The 23,621-nt window shown below is 39.8% G+C and overlaps 1 long non-coding RNA gene and 2 pseudogenes across 1 annotated transcript in view; all 3 read left to right on the top strand.

The window, feature by feature from the left end:
- LOC141543072 (uncharacterized) overlaps window positions 1-23,621 on the top strand; it is a 132,443-nt gene that overhangs the window by 5,153 nt on the left and 103,669 nt on the right. Inside the window, exon 2 of the long non-coding RNA XR_012482321.1 lies at window positions 4,762-4,941. This is a non-coding gene — a long non-coding RNA (uncharacterized LOC141543072). The remainder of the gene's footprint in view (window positions 1-4,761; window positions 4,942-23,621) is intronic.
- On the top strand, window positions 17,691-18,389 carry LOC141542691 (14-3-3 protein zeta/delta pseudogene; annotated as a pseudogene).
- Window positions 21,883-21,963, top strand: LOC141545274 (U4 spliceosomal RNA; annotated as a pseudogene).

Genomic DNA, 23,621 nt, shown 5'->3' with positions numbered 1-23,621 from the left:
CACTTCACACCTGGATTATTGTAATAACCTGCTGGTAGATCTGCCTGCCTCAAGTCTCTCCCTATTCCAATATATCTTTCAGTCACTAATGTGATATGCCTAAGTGCATGTCTGAGTATGTCACTACCCATCACACTCATTCAATAAAATCTACTAGTTGCCTATTGTTTCCAACTTAAAATACTCTATGTTCTATTTGGTATTCCTCATACCTTATACCTTAGTTCTTCACAAGTATCCTTTAATCCAGTAACATGAATCTCCTTGTTCCATAAACAAGGTACTCCATCTCTCCGTTCTGGTTTTAGGCATTTGCTCTGGTTGTTTCCCACCCTTCCTCCTCTCTAACTACTGATTTGCCTGAATTCCTTTACATTTTAGCTGAAATCTCACTCTTTTCAAGATGTTTCCTCAATTCTTCTCAATTCTAATACCTTCCCTTTGTTAGTTATTTTTATTTATCCTGTAAAATATAGCTTTCTTTGTACATATCTGCTTCCATATTATCTCCTCCATTAGATCTTAAGCTTTCTGAGAGCAGTTACCTTATTTTATCTCTTTTTGTATCTCCTACACTTAGCACAATACCTAGTACATAATAGGCACTTAATAAATGTTTCCTGATTGGTTGGTTGATCACTTCAAGGAATTCATTATTCACACTCATTGGTACTTGGAGGTTTTTTTTTTTTAAACAAGATTGTCAAATGTGTACTTTAGAAATATTAATTTGGCAACTTTTTGAAGTATAGTTTGGTGCCTAGGATATCAATTAAAAAACTATTGCGATAGTCCAAGTGAGAAATAGTAAGTGAGCAATAGTAGTGTGAGTAGAGAGAAGGATACTCATGACATGATGAAGATAAGGAAAAGATTTGGCAAATGATTTGATTTCTGTGGAACAACTGGAAAAAGCGACCCAAAAACTTATGGAAGAAAATAATTCTTTAAAAATTAGAATTTGTGAGGGAAAGTTAATGATATCACAGGACACAAAAAAATAATAAAATTAAAAAATTTTAAAATGAACAAATAGAACAAATATTAGAAAAATAATTGACCTTGAATACAGGTCAAATATAAAAATTGTACTTGAAAATTATAATTTAAAAAAAAAAAAGAATATAGACACTATTCTTCAAGAAATTTTTAAGGAAAATTGACTTGAGGCTTTAGAACAAGAGAGTAAAATAGAAGAAAATCCACGGTAATCATCTGAAAGAGATTTCAAGCTGAATATTCACAAGAACATTATAGCCAAGTTTCAGACCTCTCTGAAAAGGAGAAAGTACTACAAGCAACTTAAAAAAACACAATTTATGTACCTAGGATATACGATAAGATATTTAATATGTATGGGAATGCCTGCCATCTAGGGGAGGGGGTGGAGGGAAGGAGGGGAAAAATTCGGAACAGAAGGCAGTACAAGGGATAATGTTGTAAAAAAAAATTACCTATGCATATGTACTGTCAAAAAAAAAGTTATAATTATAAAATTAATTTAAAAAAAAACCCAAATTACCAGTAACAAAAATGAAAAACACACACACACGGCTTTTGGAGTCATTCAATTCTCTGGGACTCAATGTCCTTATTTGTACTTTTGAAAGAACTGAATTAGAGAACTTCTAAAATCTTTTAAAGAGCAAAGTATGTGATCCAATTGATCCAGACTGTAGGAGGTGGGGCACAATCTAAGAGGCCCTGGGACAGTATCTCCAGAGTTCATCATCTATTCAGGTCTGAAATTTACAACCATTTCTGCCAATCATGTAACTTATGCTCCTGTGGATTAGTGTGATTTTCTATACATACTTCTACTCTGTTATTTATTTATAAGTTTCTTAAAGCTTAAGACCATACTTAATATATATATGTACATATATATATATATATACTTAATAATTAATATACTTAATATATATAGTGTCATTGCAGACACTATGATGTCTAGAATGCTGTTCCATATTGCAGGAGTTCAAGAGATGCCTGTTGAAATAAATGTGATCCATATGCCTTTCCAGGGGTCTTTTCCCATGTTGGGAATGCCCTCCCTCCAAACCCCTAACAAAATGAGAGGCATTTTTTTTCAAGAGGCAATTTAAGAAGTCCACTTAACATAAAATATTTCATAATCTCCCCAAATATTGTTGCTCATCCTCCCAAACTGCCATGTAATTGATTACTTTTATCATTTGTAATTATTTTGTTTATACTTATTCTGCATCAATATATATGTAAATGATTCTTTGCAAGTAGGGGTAATATTATTCTTTGACTTCTCAATGCTGAGGACAATGCTTGATATAATAAATGCTTATTATTTCAAAAAAAAAAAAAAGAAAAACACACACACACAATTTAAATACTGTGGAGCTACAGTTAAGATAATATGAGATTTAGCAGCTTTTACCTTAAAAGGTCACAGGACATAAAACATTATGTTCCAAAAAGCAAAGGAGCAGGGCTTGTAAGCAAGAATAACTTATATAATACTCTATTGAAAAAAGATGGATATTTAATGAATTAAATTTAGGTATTTATGATGAAGAGACCAGAACTAAAGAGAAAGTTTAATTTAAAAGGTTCAGGAGAAATAGATAGTAAACATTTAAAACCAATTATAAGGAATTTAACAAGGTCAAATTATTTTTTATGTGGGAAAACATAATTTGTAATTCTTGAGGATGTTATTATTTTTTGGGTATTTTGAAAGAGCATACATGGATAGAAGACTAGAGGTTAAGTTGAGTATAATGAGATGATCCTGGTTGATTGATACTATTACTATATCACTCTAAATCTAACAAGGCAGGGAAAATCCCCCTACTTCCTAACCTTCCATTTCTTCAATGTCAAGTCCCATGATTTATTTCTTAACTCCAACTCAGCCTCTAATTAGTCACTCATTAGGTTTTTTCTTTGGTACTTGAAGAAAGCAAGGGAAGCAGTGGGCAGAAGTGAAGACAGAACATTCAGGCATGGGGCACATCCAGAAAAAATGTCCAGAGGAGTAAGAAGGAGTGTCTTATTTGTAGACTTAATACGTACTTATTGAGTGGTTAATAGAATTGGAAAGACCAATAAGATATTAGAATAGTGTCACTATGGTTACAACTTCTACTATTAGGATTAACCTTCTTCCCAATGCAGAATTCTTAAGTGATCCCTTCACTCAGAAAACAATTTGGTGATTCAATGGATTTTCTGGACCTGGAATCAGGAGTTTAAGCCTCAACTTATGCTAACAGTGTGACCCTGGGCAAGCTACTTAACCCTATTTGCCCTGGTTTTCTCATTTGTAAAATGAAGAGGTTGGAATTATTACTCTTCAAGGTCCTTGTAATCTAGGATCCTATGTGCCAGGTACTGTGCAAATTCTGGGAATACAAAGAAAGGTAAAATACAGTCCCTGCCCTTGAGACAATCTAATGAGTAGTATACACTTATCTAATCATTTACCATTTATACAATGACTTAGACCTGTATGCTGAAAAATTTTTTTTACATATATATGTGTGTGTGTGTGTGTGTGTGTGTGTGTGTGTGTGTGTGTGTGTTATGTCTAGTAATGGCAGAAGCATAGGATGAATTATTACTAAAGAAAATTCTGAAGTCTCCCTGATATAAATACTTGGTGACATGGGAATAAAAAAGGTCAGGGAAGGAAACTAGTGGTCAATCTATAACCTTCATGTTCCAGAACAGGGGTTCTTCACTGAAAAGTTTATTAATTTAAATTTTTTGATAATATTTTAGTGAAATTGATTTCCTTTGTAATCTTACATATTTTAATTTTTTCATTTAAAGATTTTTTTTTCTGAAGCATCCATAGGTTTCACCAGATTGCTAAAAGGATGCATGACACAGGAAAGCTTAAGAACTATCTGGAGGTTGGGGAAGGCCTTTCATTAATATAACCCATCAAATCTAGGGTTATTCCCCCTGAACTCAAGGGGAAGAATAGTTTATTTACCTCAGAGATTCCTGAAAGCTGGAATATGTGGTGGCTGTGATGGTAACTCTCCAGTTAATGAGAATTTTAGTGAAGCTGAAAGGCAGGGTTCACGAAACAATGACTGGACTTAAAATTTAAATGGACTTTTAAGACCAGATATTATGAAAATTTTAGACCATTTGTTGTTTTGCCTAGCACTGAATCTTGTATCTGGAACCCTGATTCTCACCTCTCTCTCTCTTTTCCTGCCTTCTTGGACCTATTTGTGATTCCTAGTTTGAAGTCTGCTTTGTCTTTGCCATATTTATTTCCCATATCTAACTATTTCCCATATTTAACCCTTCCTGCTCTTCATTTTATCCACCTGGTCTTCTAAAATGTATTGTGCTAGTCAGGATCTAGGACCATGTATCTGTCAATTACTCAAGGATCCACATCGTTACTATATCTTTACAACTAAGTCCTATGTGGGCAGCCAGCACTGAGCTCAGGGCAAAGGCCACATTCCTATGTAAAAACCGACCCAGGGTAAAGAAGTCTGTCTCCACACAATTTAAACCTGGGGCAAAAGTTATACTCTTACCATCCCTGGGTAAAGAAGTCTGTCTCCACACAAATTACATTCTGGAATAACTCCTGTCACAAGAACTTTCTGTGGATTAATAGTTTTTGTGCTTTACTCCCTTATAGCCCCCTATATATGCTTGTGCTTATCCCTACAATAAACGAGACTTGATCAGAAAGCCTGTCTTGTCTCCATTCTTCACATCTCCTGTCCCCCGTTCCCTCTTCTTCTCTTCTAGGGTCCCCATTTTTGCCCTGCTGGTCAGGACAATTGGCGCCCAATGTGGGGCCCGAAGAATCATGGAATAGGCAATGGTTTTTGTCGGATCGAATCTCTTGGAGAAAGAAAGACTGCAGTCCATTGAAATTGAAAGAAGGGCCACTGTGGGCCCGCCTGACCCAAGGAACAGAGACCTGAGGTAAGTGAGGCATCTGAACAATGGGACAGGACATTAGTGTTCACAATAAATTTATTGAAGGTCTCAAAGACTTTTTAAGGACGAGTAGAGTAAAGGTTAAGAAAAAGGACTTGGTAAAATTTTTTCAATTTCTGGAGGACCTTTGCCTAGGGTTCCCACAGGAGGGCACTAGAGATGAAAAAAGGTGGAAGAGAGTGGGTAACTGTCTTAATGACTATTAGAGAACTTTTGGGCCTGAAAAGGTCCTTATCACAGCCTTTAACTACTGAAACTGTATCAATGATCTTATTGCTGTCCATTGCCACGATGATGATGTAAATAAAGTCATCTAAGACAGCTCCTCCTTTTTGAAAGGTGTTCTCAGGTGCACCAATTCTAGCCTTGAATTAGGCCCAGCTAAAAATGAGAAAGAACAAAAGGAAAAGGATTTTGTGTCTATTACCATGCCTTTAGATAAGACCTCAAACAATTCCCCTGCTAAGAATATATACCAAAAAAATCTACCCCTCTTTCGAGGATAATTCTTTGATAAGGGGGGAGCCGCTGGACCCTGCTAGCTCAGCAGAACTAGAAGAAGAAGCCGTTCGATACAATAACCCTGATTGTGCTTTTCCTGTTCTTTCTAATCCTAACATTAATGCCCCTCTCCGCCCGCCACCCTATTGCGTTATGCCTGCTTTTCCCTCCTCCTCTAACACCGCTGCTGCCAACTCTGCCGTCCCTGTTATCTCTCCCCGCCACCTGAAAATGCAGATCCAATCACTCCGAGAAACTTTACAATTCACAAAAGAATGCAATGACCTTTTAAAAGAACTCAGGCTTTTAGACTTAGAACTCTCCCAATAGCCTGCCTCCACTGCTCCTGCTCCCCCCACCTGTTGTTGGCGTCTGGCACCCGCTGGCCCCCTCCAGCTCTTTCCTGTTGTTGAGACCCAGCCCAAAAAATCCAGATAATGATGATGACACAGATGAGGCCACAGCGCCTCGCCGAGAGTATAAACGCCTCGACTATATGGCTTTAAAGGAACTTAAGTCTGTTTCTCATTATGGTCCTGTTTCCCCTTTTACTCTCTCTATCCTTGAGACCCTTGACCATGTGTGGAGTAAGATATGGTGAAGAACTTGCAGATTAAGCACATATTGATCAGAGACTGCTAGCTAACATAAAATCAGGCCTATAGGTCCCAGTCATGTGAAGGCCTAGGCTGCATTCCATTGTCCAAAGAAGAAGAGGCTGTAAATCACCTTGTTGGTTGCATTCCACTGACCAAATAGGAGTGCAGACTTGTATGACCAATCACAACACATGGAGGGTGGGATTTTGGAGGTTCTTTGTCTGAAATGTATAAAAGTTGTGAACATTTTCAAGGGAGTGGCTCTCTTCTGCTGTGAATCTGGCTCACAGACCAGGATGGGGTCTGCTTCTCAAGATTCTAATAAATAATTCTGCTTTCTATGAGTGATCTCCGAGTAGTCGTTTTTGGATAGGATTTTCTGTCCCTCACAGTTTTGGGGACTTGGTCTGTGATGAGTCTTTGGGGGAGATGGCTGCACATCCCGAACGGGGATAGGTGTGCCCACAGCTAGTTTTTTTTTCTGTGGTCTCTGGCTCTGAGTGTGTAGCCTCCCTCCCTCTCTGACAAAAGACCCGAGGCAGAGATACTCAATGAAAAGTGGAATTGAAGACAAAAAGGAGAAATAGAGTCCTGATGAGCCGGCTGTGGTCTGAAACAAACACGTGTTCTCAAGGTGAGCTTGGAACTCTGGGAGTCTATTGGCTGGGTCAAGGGAGACCCGAGGGATTAGCCCTCCTAAAAATTGCTTTGTTGGACTGCTTTTTTTTTGACCCCAAGGATAAAAGACTTTCTAAGAAAATTTTCTCTCAGGCAACTATGCAGCGGTGGAGTAATGAATGGCCTCCGCCGACAATTTGGTTTGATACCAAGTTGTAAAAATGGGATAGAAGCAGTCCAAAGAATTTGTCAGGACAGTAGCTAGGTATAAAAAGAAATGTAAAAGGTGAAAATAAGAGGGCTACGTGTGTCTGTATATGTATGTTTGTCTGCTTTGTATTGTTTTTGTCCCACGTTAAAAGTTAGCAAGTTCATAAGAGATAAGAGTTCAGACTCTGCGTTGCAGGCTTAGAAAAATATCAGGCTGAATTTCTGGGAGTTGGGATTCAGTCAGAGTAGTAATTCTTTCAGAGTGGCTCAGAATGTATTGGTCTTAAATCATGGAATAGCTAGGCATTCTCTGGGAAGGCAGAGAGATGCACTAATTGGGCTTGGAAGTTTAGAGAAACTCCGTTTGGATTCTGGGAGGGAAGAATATTCAAGGTGAAACATTCTGTCCAGGGGCAGGGGTCCTGGGAAAAGCCCCTAGTCTGTTTTGCTGATTTAAAAGCTCTGTTAAGTTGTAAGAATAATGATTAAGAAATTTGGGGATAGGTTATTTTAATGTTACTTAGTATAAAACTTGCTTGTGATTTTAAACTTTTTAATCTGATGTGCTAATTTGTAAGTAAGGAAAAACTGGGCTGAAGCAGTTTTCAGAGCCTGCTAGAGTAAAGGGCAATAAAACCTTATCTGATGGAAACTCAGGCAGTAGAAAAACATTTGATTAGAAATATTGGGATGATTCTAAAATTATGGGAAATGTAATTTTGCTATTGCCTTTGCATGCTAGATTTGTTTATTCTGAGTATAAGATCTTAGAATTTGTTTGAATATTGAAACCTTTATTACTAAAGAGGAAAAAGAAAAAAAAATTGCTCTAGTTAGAGAGAAGGAACAGAGCAATAAAATTCAAACCTAGCCTGGGCTAGGCTATAAAAGCTCTGCCTGAACAGATAAGAGAGCTGCTAATTACTATCCGAAGAACACTCAGACAAAAGAAAAAGAAAGAAAACTTTTAAAAGCAGCTGTATTAGTTTGATGCAGTATGTTACCTTCTGAAACATGTTGGGTAATTTGTTAACATTGTTAAGTTATGTTTTATGGAGTTATCTAGGTATTCACTAGGTATTCATAAAAGTTCTGAAGGGAACTGGAGAGGAGAATGCAGGAGATTTATGAAGGATTGATTTATAGGAGTAAATTGAAAATTTGAATGATATCAAGAAGGAATCAGTTGAAAAAGAAAGGAAATTAACTGATTGCTTAAATCTTGAGAAGAATTCCTTTGTAGGACATTGAATGGGGGGAAGGGCAGCCATGGAAAGGAGCCTTTGCTCCTGTTCCCGCCAAACTGCTGAAGTTGAGTGGGGGGGGTGGTAAGGCAGGCTAATCATTTAAAGGGACAGGCTGCTCTCACAAGATGTTAATTGACTGAATATTTGTTTCTTTGAAACATAATGGGTTTTTTTGCTGTTTAAAGAATATGATCAGAAATGTGATTTATAGTTTGAAAGGGGTTATTTCAAAAAGTTTAAATGATGTTTTTCAGGTTCTTTTATGTGAAAATAGGAAGTTTTAATTAACTGTATTGATGCCAATTATTTAAAGGGATTCCAAGTATAATAGTTTTTGCCTTTGTCCTTTTGAAAATGTTTTTGTTATGGCAATATGTAGTTTGGGATTTTTCTGTGTATTGGGTATTTTAAAAGCAAAGTGATTGGTATAATGTTCAACTTATGAAACATCTACTTGGGTATATAAGAATTGTGTAAACATTCTGAGATGAATTTCTTACTGTTAAAAGTCTTAGAATATGTAGATGATCCTCTTGTGGCAGGGAGCAAAAGGAGTGACTTTGCCCAAGTTACTATAGTCTGTTAAGTTATCTAGGGGCACAGGGATTAAGAGTTTCCCAAGACAAATGGCAATTTGTGAAATGTGAGGAAAAATGTTTAGGCCATTTTATAAGCTTAGAGAAAAAGAAACTAGACCAAACTAATATTAGGGAAGATTTGTAGGAGGTCCCTTTGTTGAAAGGCACTGAATAGTTCATAGATGGTTCCTCATGAATAGTTAATAGGAAAAGGAAAAATGGATATGCTATTGTTAATGGGGAAGACTTGACTTTGGTTCAAGCTGGATTCTTGCCAAAAGAGTGGCCAGCTAAAAATTTGTGAATTATATGCATTAAATCAAGCCCTAAAATTGCTTGAAGGAAAGAATGGAACCGTATATACGGATTCAAAATTGGGGAATTGTTCATATATTTAGGAAAATTTGAGAGGAAAGGGGAATGGTAAATAGCAAAGCACACAGGGCATTGGTCACTGAAATTTTGACTAACCTTATGTTGCCTAAGAATATTGCAGTGATTCATGTGCAGGGGCACCAAAGAGGAGATTCTTTTGAGATAAGGAGAAACTTCTTTGCAGATGATGAGGTGAAATGGGCTGGAGAAGGGGAATCTGTAAGTACGGAGGAGATAATGGTGCTAATTCTGGCATTTGTGTCTCCAATGACTCCACCTTCCCTTACCCCAGAAGAGAAGCAGGAAACCCAAAGCCTTGGCCCTCAGGAGGATAAAGAGGGCACTGGTTCCTCCCTGACGGCAGAGAGGTACTGACCACAGCAGGTGTGAGACACGTACATCAGAGCACTCATTGGAGTGTCCAAGGCCTGTGTGATGTGGTGCTAAGTTTGTGGCACTGGCTTGTACACAATAGCAGGCAACTGGTCAGCGGGTGTCCTGTTTGTCAGAGGATGAATAGGGCAGCCCAATGACAAGTCCAAAAAGGAGGTAGGCCCCTGGTATCAGGCCTTTCCAGAGCATACAGGTGGACTTTCCTAAGCTGCCATCAGTGGGGTGTCTCAAATATCTGCTGGTCGTAGTGGACCATCTGACCTTATGGGTGGAGGCCTTTCTCCTTGCCTGGCAACTGCCTCAGCAGTCATAAAAGTACTCCTTGAGCACATCATTCCAGGGTATGGGATGGTGGAGCAGGTAGATTTGGACCAAGGCACCCGTTTCACGGCTAGGATCCTCCAATCTGTGGCCCAAGCTCTAGAAATATCATGGGACTTATATACCCCATGGTATTTGCTCTCATAAGGTAAAGTGGAAAGGAGGGATAAGGAAATTAAACAGCAACTGACTAAATTGGAGTTAGAGACACAATTGCCCTGGATCAAGTGCCTTCCCCTTGCCTTATTAAGAATTAGAACAAAACCTGGAAGGGATGTGGGATTATCATCTTATGAATTATTGTATGGTCACCCTTATCTAAAAGGGATTCAAAATTCCTCCTTGGATTCAATGTTTGAGACCAAGGATTTGTTTTTAGGATAATATGTCATGTCTTTATTGCAACATCTAAAAACTTTATACCTAAAAGGGCTTATTGCTCAGACTCCTCCTTTAGGATTCACAGTTCATAAGTTCTAGCTTGGAGACGGGATCCTGGTTCGGACATGGAAGGAGGACAAGCTGACTCTGAGCTGGAAAGGACCGTTCCAGATCCTGTTGACTTCAGATACAGAAATACACACCAAAAAGAAAGGTTGGACACATCACACTCGAGTCAAAGGGCCCGTGGATGCGCCAAAGAAGTGGGCAGTAGAGACTGATCCAGGAACATTAAAATTGCGGCTGAAATTACAGGAAACTTAGCAAAGACTGATGAATTGTGCATGTAAAATCTTTTTGACTTGTCTCATTTGGGGAACTCTCTTGGAACTTTTGTTGTTTGTATTAGATATTACAATTTGTTGAACTGTATTGTTAGGAATTAGGGGTATTATATACTAATAAGGAGAATGGGGTGTGAACCAAACCCAAAGGGTTGGAGGCTGTGCCTTGTATATGCATGTATGATTTCATGTGGGTACACCCTTTGTACTGGCACCTCGAGAGCAGTGGGGTATGAAAATACCTTTCAAACCCTGATCTAAACAATAGCCACCAGCTTTAAAATTGACTGGCTGTTGGACATATGGGGGACCTGATCAACTTACACAGTGGCCCTGGGTTTATGTTCTCCTGTCTCCGGCCTGGATCTTGAGTAACAGGTCAGTAATACACAATGGAACAGTTTCTAGTCAGCAGAAGAAAAGCACTGACCCTGACCAGTGCAGTTTTAGGGAGATATTGCCTACATCAGACTGGTACAGGGCCATGGATGGGAGAAAGTGAGTGTACATGGACGTTTACTTGCAGGTCAGAGAAGGGAGCTATCATAGACTACAGTAGGAATGTGAATAGATGGAATCAAACCAGTATAATTTGTAACGATGGATCAGTGATTCACTGTATCCAAAGTTCTAATAGGAGTGAGGGGTGTGCGAGGAAAACGCCATCTGCCTGTTTAATCCCTGATCGAGAGGGACCCCAGATATGGACATGTAAACCTTGAATAGCATAGCAACAGGTTCAACTTGCACTTCAGTGGAATGGAAGTGGGAGAATAGAGAAGGCACTGTTAGGAAAATGTTTAATAGTTTCTGGAGCCGTCAGGATCTAACTGGGGAAAATGGTTGCATCTGCCAGTGGGTAGTTGAAAGTCATCTTTGGAGATGTAATTCTAATACGGGGGAAGGGGACCTTTAAGTCTCTGAGATGTGAGGTATTTTCCACCTTCAAGTGGACCCTTCATATTTTAGTATGAAAATAATCCTGCCCTGAAGGGGCATTATTGGATCTGTGGTCAGACAGCTCATACCCATTTACCCAAAAATGGGACTGGAGTTTATTATATAGGTATAATTAGACCTAATTTTTTCTTTCTCTTCATCAAGCATTGGCAGGTACTTGGGGATACGGTTATACAAAGATTTGGAAAGGGAAACACAAAGTGTGGACAGCTCCCTAACCTGCATTGATTCTTCTTTGACCCAAACAAATGATGCCAATGGGTAGGGAGATGCCTGGCGTCCAGAGAGAATTATAAAAGAATATGGACTGGCAACATGGGCCCAGGGGAGGTATCAAACACTGATATATGTGTTAAATCGGTTAATCAGGCTACAGGCAGTCCTTGAGGTAATTAACCAAACTGCTCAGGCCCTTGATCTAGTAGTGGATCAGGCCACCTAGACAAGGGAAGCTGTTTTATAACATAGATTAATTTTAGATTATCTGTTAGCAGAGGAAGGAGGGGTCTGTGGAAAATTAAACCTGTCCACTTGTTGCATGTAAATCAATGACAATGGACAAGTGGTAAAAGAAATTACAAAAGGTATTCACAGAATAGTTCATGTGCCTGAACAAGTTTGGAAATCTCCCTTCACAAATAGCTGATGGTCTTAGTTTGATGGTAGCCGGTGGAAACAACTTTTATGGTATGGACCAATTGCTATCAGTGGTATTATATTGTTACCATTATGTTTACCCTGTATGATTACACTAATAACCAAAATGGTCCAACGATCCCTTTCAAAATTATTGCATCCAGAGGATGCTGTTAAAATGATGATTCTCCAGAAAAGAGGCTGGAGGGTGTTGGAAGGGGATAATTCTGATAGTGAACTTGATAAACAGTAAAGAAACCGCCCACTGAAATATAGAGGGTGGCAGCGAAAGTGCCGGTTGGTCTTTTGAAATGCTTGTTGGTGCCCTCCTTATGACACAAAGGAGGCACAGACTCAATATGCAGGCGCCCTATTTACCCAAATCCACAACGCAGCCACTAAGGCTTGGAGAAGACTCCCCCCTAAAGGGTCCGCCACCACCTCCATAGCCAATATCTGCCAGAAGCCAGAGGAATCTTATACTGATTTCATCAGCCGTCTCACTGACGCGGCCGAGAGGCTGCTCGGGATTGCTGAAGCTGAGAGTGATTTTGTTCGGCAGCTTGCCTTTGAAAATGCTAATTCTGCTTGCCAGGCTGCCATCCGCCCCTTTAGAAGACTGGGTACACTTTCTGATTATATCCGTCAATGTGCTGACATCGGACCTAGCAGTCAGACGGGCGTTGCCATTGGCGTGGCTATCCATGGTGCCCTTGCGGGCCCGTTTCTTCCCCTGCTCAAGGCAGGTGCTTTAATTGCGGCAATCTCGGTCACTTTTTAAAACAATGTGACCTTCCCAAACAAGGCCGAGTAGGACACCCTGGTGTTTGCCCCAGGTGCAAAAAAGGCAAACATTGGGCCCCTCAGTGCAGATCCAAGACTGATAGCTCTGGACACCCATTGTTGGATCAGGGAAACTTCTGTCAGGCCTGCCCCAGGCCCCATCAACAAATCAGGGGCCCGGCCTTGGGCCGAACGGTTGGCCCATCTCAACAATCCGGCAAGGACCTTGCCGGCATCTCCCAACTGGCCAGAGCCTCTGTTCTGCCTCCCACTCAGTACTAACACCCGAGCTGGGCCCACAAGTGCTGTCTACAGTGTTTTTGGCCCCTGCCCTGGAGGGTTTTTTGGATTAATCCTCAGGAGAGCCAGCTCCTCTCTAGCAGGGCTCACCATTCACCCTGGAGTGGTGGATGGTGACTTCCAGGGAGAAATTAAACTTGTGGCCTCAGTGCAGTCGTTCCCTGTAACCATCCCTGCGGGTTCCAGGATTGCTCAACTCCTTCTCTTGCCTATCCATAATGCCCGTGGAACTGCCAAGACCCAGCGCCGCGGCACGGGCTGCTTCGGGTCCTCTGATGCCCATTGGGTGCAGAACATTTGCCCCAGAAACCCATGCTGAGCCTTAGACTAGATGGCAAACTCTTCGAGGGTCTTATTGACACTGGCGCCGACGCCACTGTGTGAAGAAAAGAGGAGTGGCCCAAGGCACGGCCCCTCTCAGCCTCCCTCACCCATCTTCGGGGCACAGGCCAAACTGCAAACCTGAACAAAGTTCCAGGATGCTCACATGGGAGGACTCGGAAAAAACCACAGGCACCATACAGCCCTCCGTCCTCCCTGGGCTTCCCTTTAATTTGTGGGGCAGGGATCTACTTTCCCAGGTGGGCCTGGTTATGTTTAGCCCTGATGAGACTGGTACCTCTCAGATGCTTAAGCAGGGATTCCTGCCCGGCCAGGGTCTCCGCAAGCACGCACAAGGCATGAGAGAACCCATTTTAATCCAGAAACGCCCTGACTGCCTGGGATTAGGAAATTTTCCCTGATGGTCACTGACGATCCGGCACCCATGCAGATCGGATTTCTTGGAAATCCAATGAACCCGTCTGGGCTGATCAGTGGCCACTCTCTAGAGAGAAGCTGACAGCTGCTGAACAGTTAGTGCAGGAACAACTCGCAGCTGGCCACATAGGGCCTAGTAATTCTCCCTGCAACACCCCCATTTTTGTAATAAAAAAGAAATCAGGTAAATGGCGCCTCCTTCAGGGTCTTAGAGCAGTGAACAAAACGATGGTCATAATGGGCGCCTTGCAGCCAGGCCTGCCCTCTCCTGTAGCTATTCCCCATAACTTCCTCAAAATTATAACTGACCTTAAAGACTGCTTCTTTACTCTCCCACTCCACCCTGCCCAGCGCCAGCGCTTTGCCTTTAGCCTTCCCGCCACCAACTTCCAGAAGCCTATGTCCCGTTTTCACTGGAAGGTCCTCCCGCAAGGGGTGGCGAACAGCCCGACGCTCTGTCAGAAGTTTGTGGCTCTCGCTGTCGATCCCACAAGGGACCGTCGGCCTTCCCTGTACATCCTCCATTCACGGATGACATTCTTATTGCAGGAAGGGACGGCTTAGAGCTACTAAACTGCTGTGATGCCTTCATGCAAAACCTCTGCTCCAAAGGCGGCACCGGATAAGGTCCAGCTCAAAGAGCCTAATACTTATCTAGGTTTGGGTCTCCACTGGACAGTTATTAAACCTCCCAACCTTGAGCTCAGCACTGACCATCTGGTTTCCTTAAATGATTTTCAGAAACTCCTGGGAGATATCAATTGGATCCGCCCCTATCTCAGACTTAGCACAGGAGACCTGAAACCCCTGCTTGACGAACTCAAGGGTGATCCAGCCCCAGGTCACCTAGGAGTCTGACTACAGAAGGTGTACAAGCCCTCTCTAGAGTAGAACATGCTATCCACCTTTATAAACTACTCTGAGCCCCTCCGCTTCATTATCTGTGCCACCCACCATACCCCTACAGGGGTTTTTTGGCGGTCCTCCCCTATTTTGTGGGTCCATCTCCCCGCCACTCCTGGTAAGGCCATTGTACCCTACTATTTAATGGTCGCGAAGCTTGTTATTTCTGCCCGGGAATCTAGCACTAAATATTTTGGAAAAGACCCAGACGTAATTATACAGCCTTATTCTAAGGCAGAAGTGGACTGGCTATTCAAACCACCTCGACCCCCTGACAGAGGGAGGATTCAGGCCACCAGTCAAGAGGGCCGAGTTACTCAAACAACTGTATGGGGCTCCTTGCGAATGCAGGGGGGATATACTACTGTCACCCCAAAATCTTTCTCTGTCAGCGATTGTGGCACCTTTAAATCTTATTTGTCTAGTGAAATCCTTTCAGGGGGAGTAGTCACACACACCAGCTATGGGTGCGTTAGAAATCCCACCACAATCCCTTCTAACAACCAACCGGGACCTTGCCCTAAAGGCTGTTCCTTTGCCCTGGCGATGCAGTCCTCCTGCTATGATCATGTCCAACACTGTACCCACACAGAGGGTAATACTTATCTTACAGCCATACTCCAGAGGTCATTTAGTGGCTCTAGAGGAGGGGACTGGGATTTCTCTCACCCTACGGGTCACAGTCCCTATCAGCAGGCCTCCTGCCTGGGCACTATAGGAAAAGATGTCTATTGGCCTGTCACCGCTCCTATATGCGTTTCTGATGGAGAAGGACCAACAGACATGGTGAGGGAAGAGGTAGTGCAACATCAGATCAAAGAATTTATTAGGCAAATGTATCCCCCTTTACACTATCACCCTCTAGCATTGCCTAAACCGTGGAATACGGACCTTGACACTCAAACCTCCTCCATCTTAGAGGCCGCATTCAGAACATTGAATTCAACTAATCCCACTTTGGCAAAAGATTGCCGGCTGTGCGTGACTCTTGGCACCCCACGCCCATCGCTATTCCTATTAATGACACGAACAAAACTTTGTCTAAAAACAATTGCACCATTGCACTTCCCTTCCGTGTTCAGACTGTAGGATTTACTCGGGCACGGTGTATAGAGCAAGCCCCTCAAAACAATACCTATGACGTAGATGTAGGGTTTGTCACTTTTGCCATTTGCTCTTCCATTACTCCCACTTCCTATCCTGATCCCTCCACTGGTATTCCCTCTCCTCTTTGCCCTGACCCTGGTCAGGTGTTTGTGTGTGGCGGTAATTTAGCTTTCACAGCCCTTCCAATAAATTGGACTGGCACTTGTGTTCAAGCCTCTGTCCTCCCTGACACTGATATTCCAGGAGATGAACCAGTCCCTCTCCCGAGCCTTGACTACATAAGTGGCCGAAAGAAAAGGGCCGTTCTCCTCATACCTTTTCTGGTTGGTCTCGGCATCACGGGAGCGGGAGGCTCAGCAGGGCTAGGGGGTGCTGTCCACTCCTATGCCAAACTTTCCAACCAACTCGTTGACGATGTTCAAACCCTTTCCAGCACTATTAATGATCTTCAAGATCAAATTGACAGTCTGGCCAAAGTAGTCTTGCAAAATAGACGTGGTTTAGACCTCCTTACTGAAGAACAAGGGGGGATATGTTTAGCCCTACAGGAACCCTGCTGTTTCTATGCCAACAAGTCTGGAATTGTGTGGGACAAGATAAGAAAACTCCAGGAAGACTCGGTTAAGCGGCGCAAAGAACTCTTTGACAATCCCCTGTGGAGTGGATTATGTGGGATACTTCCATATCTTCTCCCTCTTATTGGACCCCTATTTGCTTTCATTTTGCTTTTATCCTTTGGCCCGTGGGCTTTTCGGAGACTTACGACCTTTGTAAAATCTCAGATAGACAGTGTTTTGGCAAAACCCATTCAGGTTTATTATCACCGCCTTGAAACCGGTGATGACCCCCCTGACTCTTATGTGGATATTGGGAGCATTCTGAGGCCGTCGAGACCTGGTTATCCAATGACGGGTAAGATTCCCCAAGGATTGGTCAGCCTAAGCCAGGAAGAAATGCACATGTATATCCTTCCCATGACGGGTAAGACTTTTCCCCAAGGGAACAACCTAAGCCAGGCACAGGTCGCTGGGCATAACGCCTTCCTCCACATTTATAAAAGAAAAAAGGGGGACCTGTGGGGAGCCAGCACTGAGCTCAGGACAAAGGCCATATCCCTAGGTAAAAAGCCACCCAGGGAAAAGAAGTCTGTCTCCACACAAATTACACCTGGGGCAAAGGTTATACTCTTACCATCCCTGGGTAAAGAATTCTGTCTCCACACAAATTACATTCTGCAATAACTCATGTCACAAGAACTTTCTGTGGCTTACTAGCTTTTGTTCTTATCTTGATCCATATGGGCCCGTATAGCCCCCTATATAAGCTTGTGCTTATCCCTACAATAAACGAGACTTGATCAGAAAGCCTGTCTTGTCTCCATTCTTCACATCTCCTGTCCCCCATTCCCTATTCTTCTCTTCTAGGGTCCATGTTTTTGCCCCACTGGACGGGACAGTCCTAGGCTCTTATTTAGGATGCTATGTTATAGTTATGTTAGGATGACATGTTAGGTCGTATAGCTGCTCCCCTTCTCCCCATTCTTACTGGCCATGGTTCTTCCTTTATAAGAAGTTTTTTCTTAGTCATTCCCAGACAAAATCATAGTTGAGCAAACTTTATTTAAATTAGCTAACAGCATACTAAGCCATTGATGATGCCCAGAGATCACTGAAACTCTACTGGTCTGCTCCTAGCACTGCAGGCTCAAAATACTCTGTCATGGTTAAAAATGGGGTAGTGCAGAAGGCCAAATTAGTTGAGCATGCTGAGAGATATGATGACAGGGCAGCTTGAATAAAGTCTATAACAGAGCAAGGAGTTGAATTGTTCAAAGAGGACAGGAATTTTTTCTCTGTTCAAAAATATCACAAGAACTCAGAAATCATCAAGGTTGTTTCAAATTTGAGCAAAAGACAGGAAATGCTAACAAAAAACAACAGATGGCCTAAGAATACAGAGAGAAAACTGAGACAGAATTAAGAGATATCTGCAATGATGTATTGTCTCTCTTGGAGAAGTTTTTGATTCCTAATGCTTCAAAATGGAAAACAAAGTTTTCTATTTGAAAATGAAAGGAAATTTCCATCATTATTTAGTTGAGTTTGGTGCTGGTGATGATGACATGAAAGGAAGGATGAACCAATCACAACAACTATATCAAGAAGCATTTAAAAGCAGCAGAGAGAAGATGCAATTATTGTATCCTCTATGGCTCTGACTCTGAATTTCTCTGAGTTTTTTTTTTTTTTTTTTATGAAATACTGAACTCTCTAGAGAAAACTTGTTCTGTTGTAAAGCCAATTTTTGATGAGGCCATTGCTGAACTTATATATTAGGTGAAAAATCACATTAAAATGCAGTTCCTAAGAGAGAACTTGACATTGTGGACTTTGAACAACCCAAGGAGATGGAACCTAAGGAGAAGGAGTTGACAATTAACCAAACTTCTAGCTTTTGTCTACCTTATTCTAAAATTTACACATTCCTCCCACTAATTAATTATGGTTGATTTTGTCCTTGTCAGTAATAACCCTTTTTCAAAGGTTTTATCCATTCAGTGATCCTCATACTTTTGTCTTTGGTTACTGAGACCACTGACCATCAATTTATTGATTATTTGCTAACCTAATTAATAGAATATTAATAAATACCCAGAAAAAGAACTTATACAGTTATCCATGCTGGTCCACAAATAGTTCTTGTTTACACTTTAAGATAGGCTTATGTTACTTCTATTTAGATTTTTATGTCTTCCATGTGGTTTTTCTATCTAATGGTAGGAAAGTAGAGTCAGTTAAGAGTGAAGTTTCTATAGGGAAACAGAACCACACTTTAGCAGAACCCCATTTTAGCACAGAGTTAAAAGTCAAGAAATAGGCAAACAATGAGCAAAACCATTGTGACCAGAGAAAGTTATGATGATGATAAGAAAGATCCAAAACACATAACTCAAAAGAAAACAACAAAGTCAAAATTCCTGCATTCAAAGTCTCAAAGAAAAAATATGAATTTATCTCAGGCTATAGAAGAGCTCAAAAAAAGGATTTTAAAAATCAAGTAATAGAAGTAGAGGAATAATTGGAAAGAGAAATGAGAGTAATGCAAGAAAATCATGAAAAAGAGTAACAGCTTGGTAAAGGGGCACAAAAACACTGAAGAAGATAATACTTTAAAAATAGGCCAACTGAAAAAGGGTATATTTTCAGTATACACTGAAAAGTGTATTTGTAATTAATATATTATTAATATTAATTAATATTTAATTTAATAATTAAATTTAATAATTTAATAATTAACAATTAATATGCAATTAATATACAAAAATTCACTTAAAAGACAAATTCCTTAAAAAGTGAAACTGACCAAATGGAAAAGGAAGTACAAAAGCTCATTGAAGAAAATAATTCCTTAGAAGTTAGAATTGGGAAGTGGAAGCTAATGATTTTATGAGACATCAAAAACCAATCAAACAAAATCAAAAGAATGAAAAAAATTAGAAGAAAATATGAACTATCTCATTGGAAAAATAACTGGCCTGGAAAATTAGCCAGGAGGGCTAATTTAAGAATTATTGGATTGCCTGAAAGTCATGATCAAAAAAAAGAATCTGGACATTATCTTTCAAGAAATTATCAAGGAAAACCTCCCTGTTATTCCAGAACTAAAGGGTAAAGTGGAAATGGAAATAATCCACCAATTTATGTCCTAAAAGAGATCTTGAAAAGAAAATTCCAAGAAATATTGTAGCCAAATTCCAGAATTATCAGGTCAAGGAAAAAATACTGAAAGGAGCCAAAAAGAAGCAATTCAGATATCGTGGAACCAATGTCAGGATAACACAAAATTAAGTGGCTTCTATACTAAAATATTAGAGGGCTTGGGATATGATATTCGGGGAGGCAAAAGAGTTAGGATTACAACCAAGTATCATCTATCCGGAAAAAAAAAAAAAAATGTATTCAATGAAATAGAAGACTTTCAAGCATTTCTGATGAAAAAACCAAAACTGGGGGGCAGCTAGGTGGCGTAGTGGATAGAGCACCAGCCCTGAATTCAGGAGGACCTGAGTTCAAATCTCGTCTCAGACACTTAACACTTCTAGCTGTGCAACCCTGGGCAAGTCACTTAACCCCAGCCTCAGGGGGAAAAAAAAAAAGACCAAAACTGACTAGGAAATTTGACTTTAAAATACAAGATGCAAAATATATATAAAAATATAAACAGGAAAGAGAAATCATATGGGATTCAATAACACTAAACTATTTATATTCCTATATGGGAAAATGATATTTAGGACTCCTAAAATTTTTCTCATTACTAAGGGAATTAGAAGGAGTATACATAGATAGAAAGCAGAGTATGAGTTGAATGTGATGGTATAATTATCTTTAAAAAATAAAATTAAGAGATGAGAAAGAAGAATGAACTGGGAGGAGAAAGGGAGAGACAGAAAATTTGACAAATAAGAAGCCTGAAAGAGATTTTACAGTGTAGGGGAAAATAAGAAAGGGGCAGGCGAGGGTATGAACCTTACTTATCTCTTATATAGGAAAGTAAGAAGGAAAAGGGATAAGAGAAGGGGAGATTTGACAGAAGAGAGAGTAATTTGGGGGAGGTAATAGAAGCAAAACACTTGAGAATGAATAGGGTAAAAAGATGGAAAGAGTAGAATAAATAAGGAACATAGGATGGAGCTATATACATAGATGGTAATCATTACTGTGAAAAAAATTTGTTTTACACGGAGTGTCTTTAATGAATACCTCATTTCTCAAATATATAGAAAATGGAGTCACATTCATAGAAATAAGAGCCATTCTGCGTTTAATAGATGATCAAAGGAAATGAGTAGGCAGTTTTCAAAGCAATCTATACTCATATGAAAAAATGGCCTAAATCACTATTGATAAAAGAAATGCAAATTAAAACAGCTCTGAGCTACTAGTTCACACATGTCAGATTGATTAATATGACTGAAAAGGAAAATGACAAATGTTGGAGGGGATGTGGGAAAACTTAAAACACTAATGCACTATTGGTGACTTAACCATTTTGTAGAGCAATTTGGAACAATGTCCAAAGAACTATAAACTACACATACCCTTTGATCAAACAATACTACTAGTCTACATTGAAAAGAGATAAAAAGAAACAAAAAAGATCTATGTGGTATGTACAAAAATATTCATAGCAGCTCTTTTAGTGGTGGCAAAGAATTGGAAATTGAGGGGATATCCATCAATTGGGGAAATGACTAAACAAGTTGTATATGATTGTGATATAATATTTAATATTATTGTGTTTTAAGAAATGATAATCAGGACACTCTCAGAAAAAAAGCATAAAAAGAATTACATGAACTGATACAAAAGGGAAATGAACAGAATCAGGAGACCATTGTATATAGTAACAGTGATATTTGTATGATTATCTATAGCGAATAACTTAGCTACTCTCAGCAATAATACAATGATCCAATACAATTCTGTAGGATTCATGATGAAAGGTGATGTTCATTTCCAGAGAAATAATTGGAAGGGTTTTAAGGCAGATCAAAGACACTTTTTCTTTATTTTTCTTGAGTATTTTTGTCTGTATTCTTTCACAGAATGGCATGAAAATGTGTTTTTCTTGATTACACATATATAATATATGTTAGATTGCTTCCTTTCTCAATGTGGGGAGGAAGGGAAGAGAAGGAAAGAATTTGGATGTCAAAAATTTTAAATATGCTAAAATTGTTTTTACATGTAATTGGGGGAGAATTAAGATTTTTTAAAAGTATCCCCTAAGACAAATCTTTTAATCAATTAATTTACTCTGGAGAAGGGCAGAAATGATTCACATTTCATTATTCATAGCTACCTGCTTTATTGTTTTTGCTACAGCATTTAGTATATTGTATTTAGATAGTTTTGTGCAGTGGCAGTATTGTAGTCAATGAGGTTTATCTGAGGTGCCATTATTGCTAAATGAAAACTTAAATGATTTAGATGACTTAATGATAAATGTACAGGATGCAATAAAATAATTTTGCTATTAATACACTATTTACTTTGTATTTACCCATGTATTTAACCTTTTTCAGACATTTTTTGCTTGCCTAACATGCATATATTGTGAAATTAATTAATAGAGAAATAACTTGAGATGATGACTATCTTGTTTTACTTTCATGAATCATCTAGCCATCATAAGTGTTAAGAATATATATGTGTATGTGTGTATATATGTATATATAGTTATACACACATATATGTATATATATATATATAAATACCTGATTGATATAAGCAGAGTTTTATAAAAGGCAACATAATAACATAGCTAGCAAACACAATAGATATGTGTGCTCAGCATCCTCTTTTTTTCACAAGGAAAACAACTCTTTTCTCCATCTATCTCAAGCTGAAGTCCCCATTCCTTCCTCTTCAGCCCCTCAGTGCAGGATCTGGGTAGAGACAACCAAAGATTCAGGGTCCTTTAAAAGACTTGCCAAATCCTAGTAAGACGGGAACCTGATACAGATTGTTGTATATCACAGTTGAGAGTAGAGGATGCTGTGGAACCTTTTAGTAATTCTAATGGTTGTAGATACAAGAGGGAATGGAAGAACATAAAGCTGGCTCCAGGGTTAGAGCACTGCAAATTTTATTCTGCAAAGACTTGCCTATCTTTGAAAGTCTCCCTTCCCTTTTCACTGGAAGGGCCACTTTGTAAAGGCTCTTATGGGTAATGGCATCCTGAAGCCAGCAACAGTGGGGCAAGCATGGATATCTAATATTGGGCTATATCCTCCAGCTGCCATTGTCCCTCACTCTCTATCTTTTCTCTTTCAAAGATCCATGTATCATCAGAGATGTTATTCTCATCCATTCATCATACACATCACCTTAAAAGTCCAAAAGAGTGGAGGAGGCTATATCAGTGACTGTCAAAGTAATAGGTAGACTCGTTTGGTATTTTCTTTGCATCATCATTTTTTATGTTGGGAAAGTAGCTAAAATCAACCAAGTCCTTCCTCCCCTTCCCTCATAATGCTTCACCCTGAGTACTATCCAAGCTTGGATAGCATGGTAGGTAAGAACACACAGGGCAGGGAAGATGTCAGCATGGACTATTGATTGTTGGTCTCCTTGGACATTTTAAAAGTAGTGAAGGAAACAATCAAAGTGGCAGAACCACATGACACAATTTATGATAGAAAAATGCCAGGATTGGCAAGTCCTAGTTGATATTATCTGGCTCCTACTGCACAGGTGTGTGGGATTTATAGAAGTGTTTGAAAACAAGAATGGTCTGCCGATCTTTGGGCATTAATGAAATCTTTGACTTGGGTCAATGTGACAGACTTTTCTAAATCTTGTTTTTTTTGTTTTTTTTTTTGTGTTCTGCCTGGACCTTCCATATTGGATATCTTAACTCCATCAGCTTTCTAGGATATATTTCAAGATAGAATATGGTCTTCAGAAAGACCTCACTCTTGCTTGATCAATGGACATCTTTCAAATCACCCCACAAAAGGTCCAACTGTCATTCAGTCCATCATTCCACAATAGCTTCTTACAGTCTTAAGACAGATATTTTTTGAAATGTCAAAGTCATTTACAAAAAAACTTTTTTAAAGAATAAATACAATTTGCTTATTAT

Source organism: Sminthopsis crassicaudata, chromosome 5 (assembly GCF_048593235.1).
Source record: "Sminthopsis crassicaudata isolate SCR6 chromosome 5, ASM4859323v1, whole genome shotgun sequence".
NCBI classification, from domain to species: domain Eukaryota; kingdom Metazoa; phylum Chordata; class Mammalia; order Dasyuromorphia; family Dasyuridae; genus Sminthopsis; species Sminthopsis crassicaudata.
The sequence above is the reverse complement of the archived record's forward strand: the minus strand, read 5'-3'. Positions and strand labels throughout refer to the sequence as shown.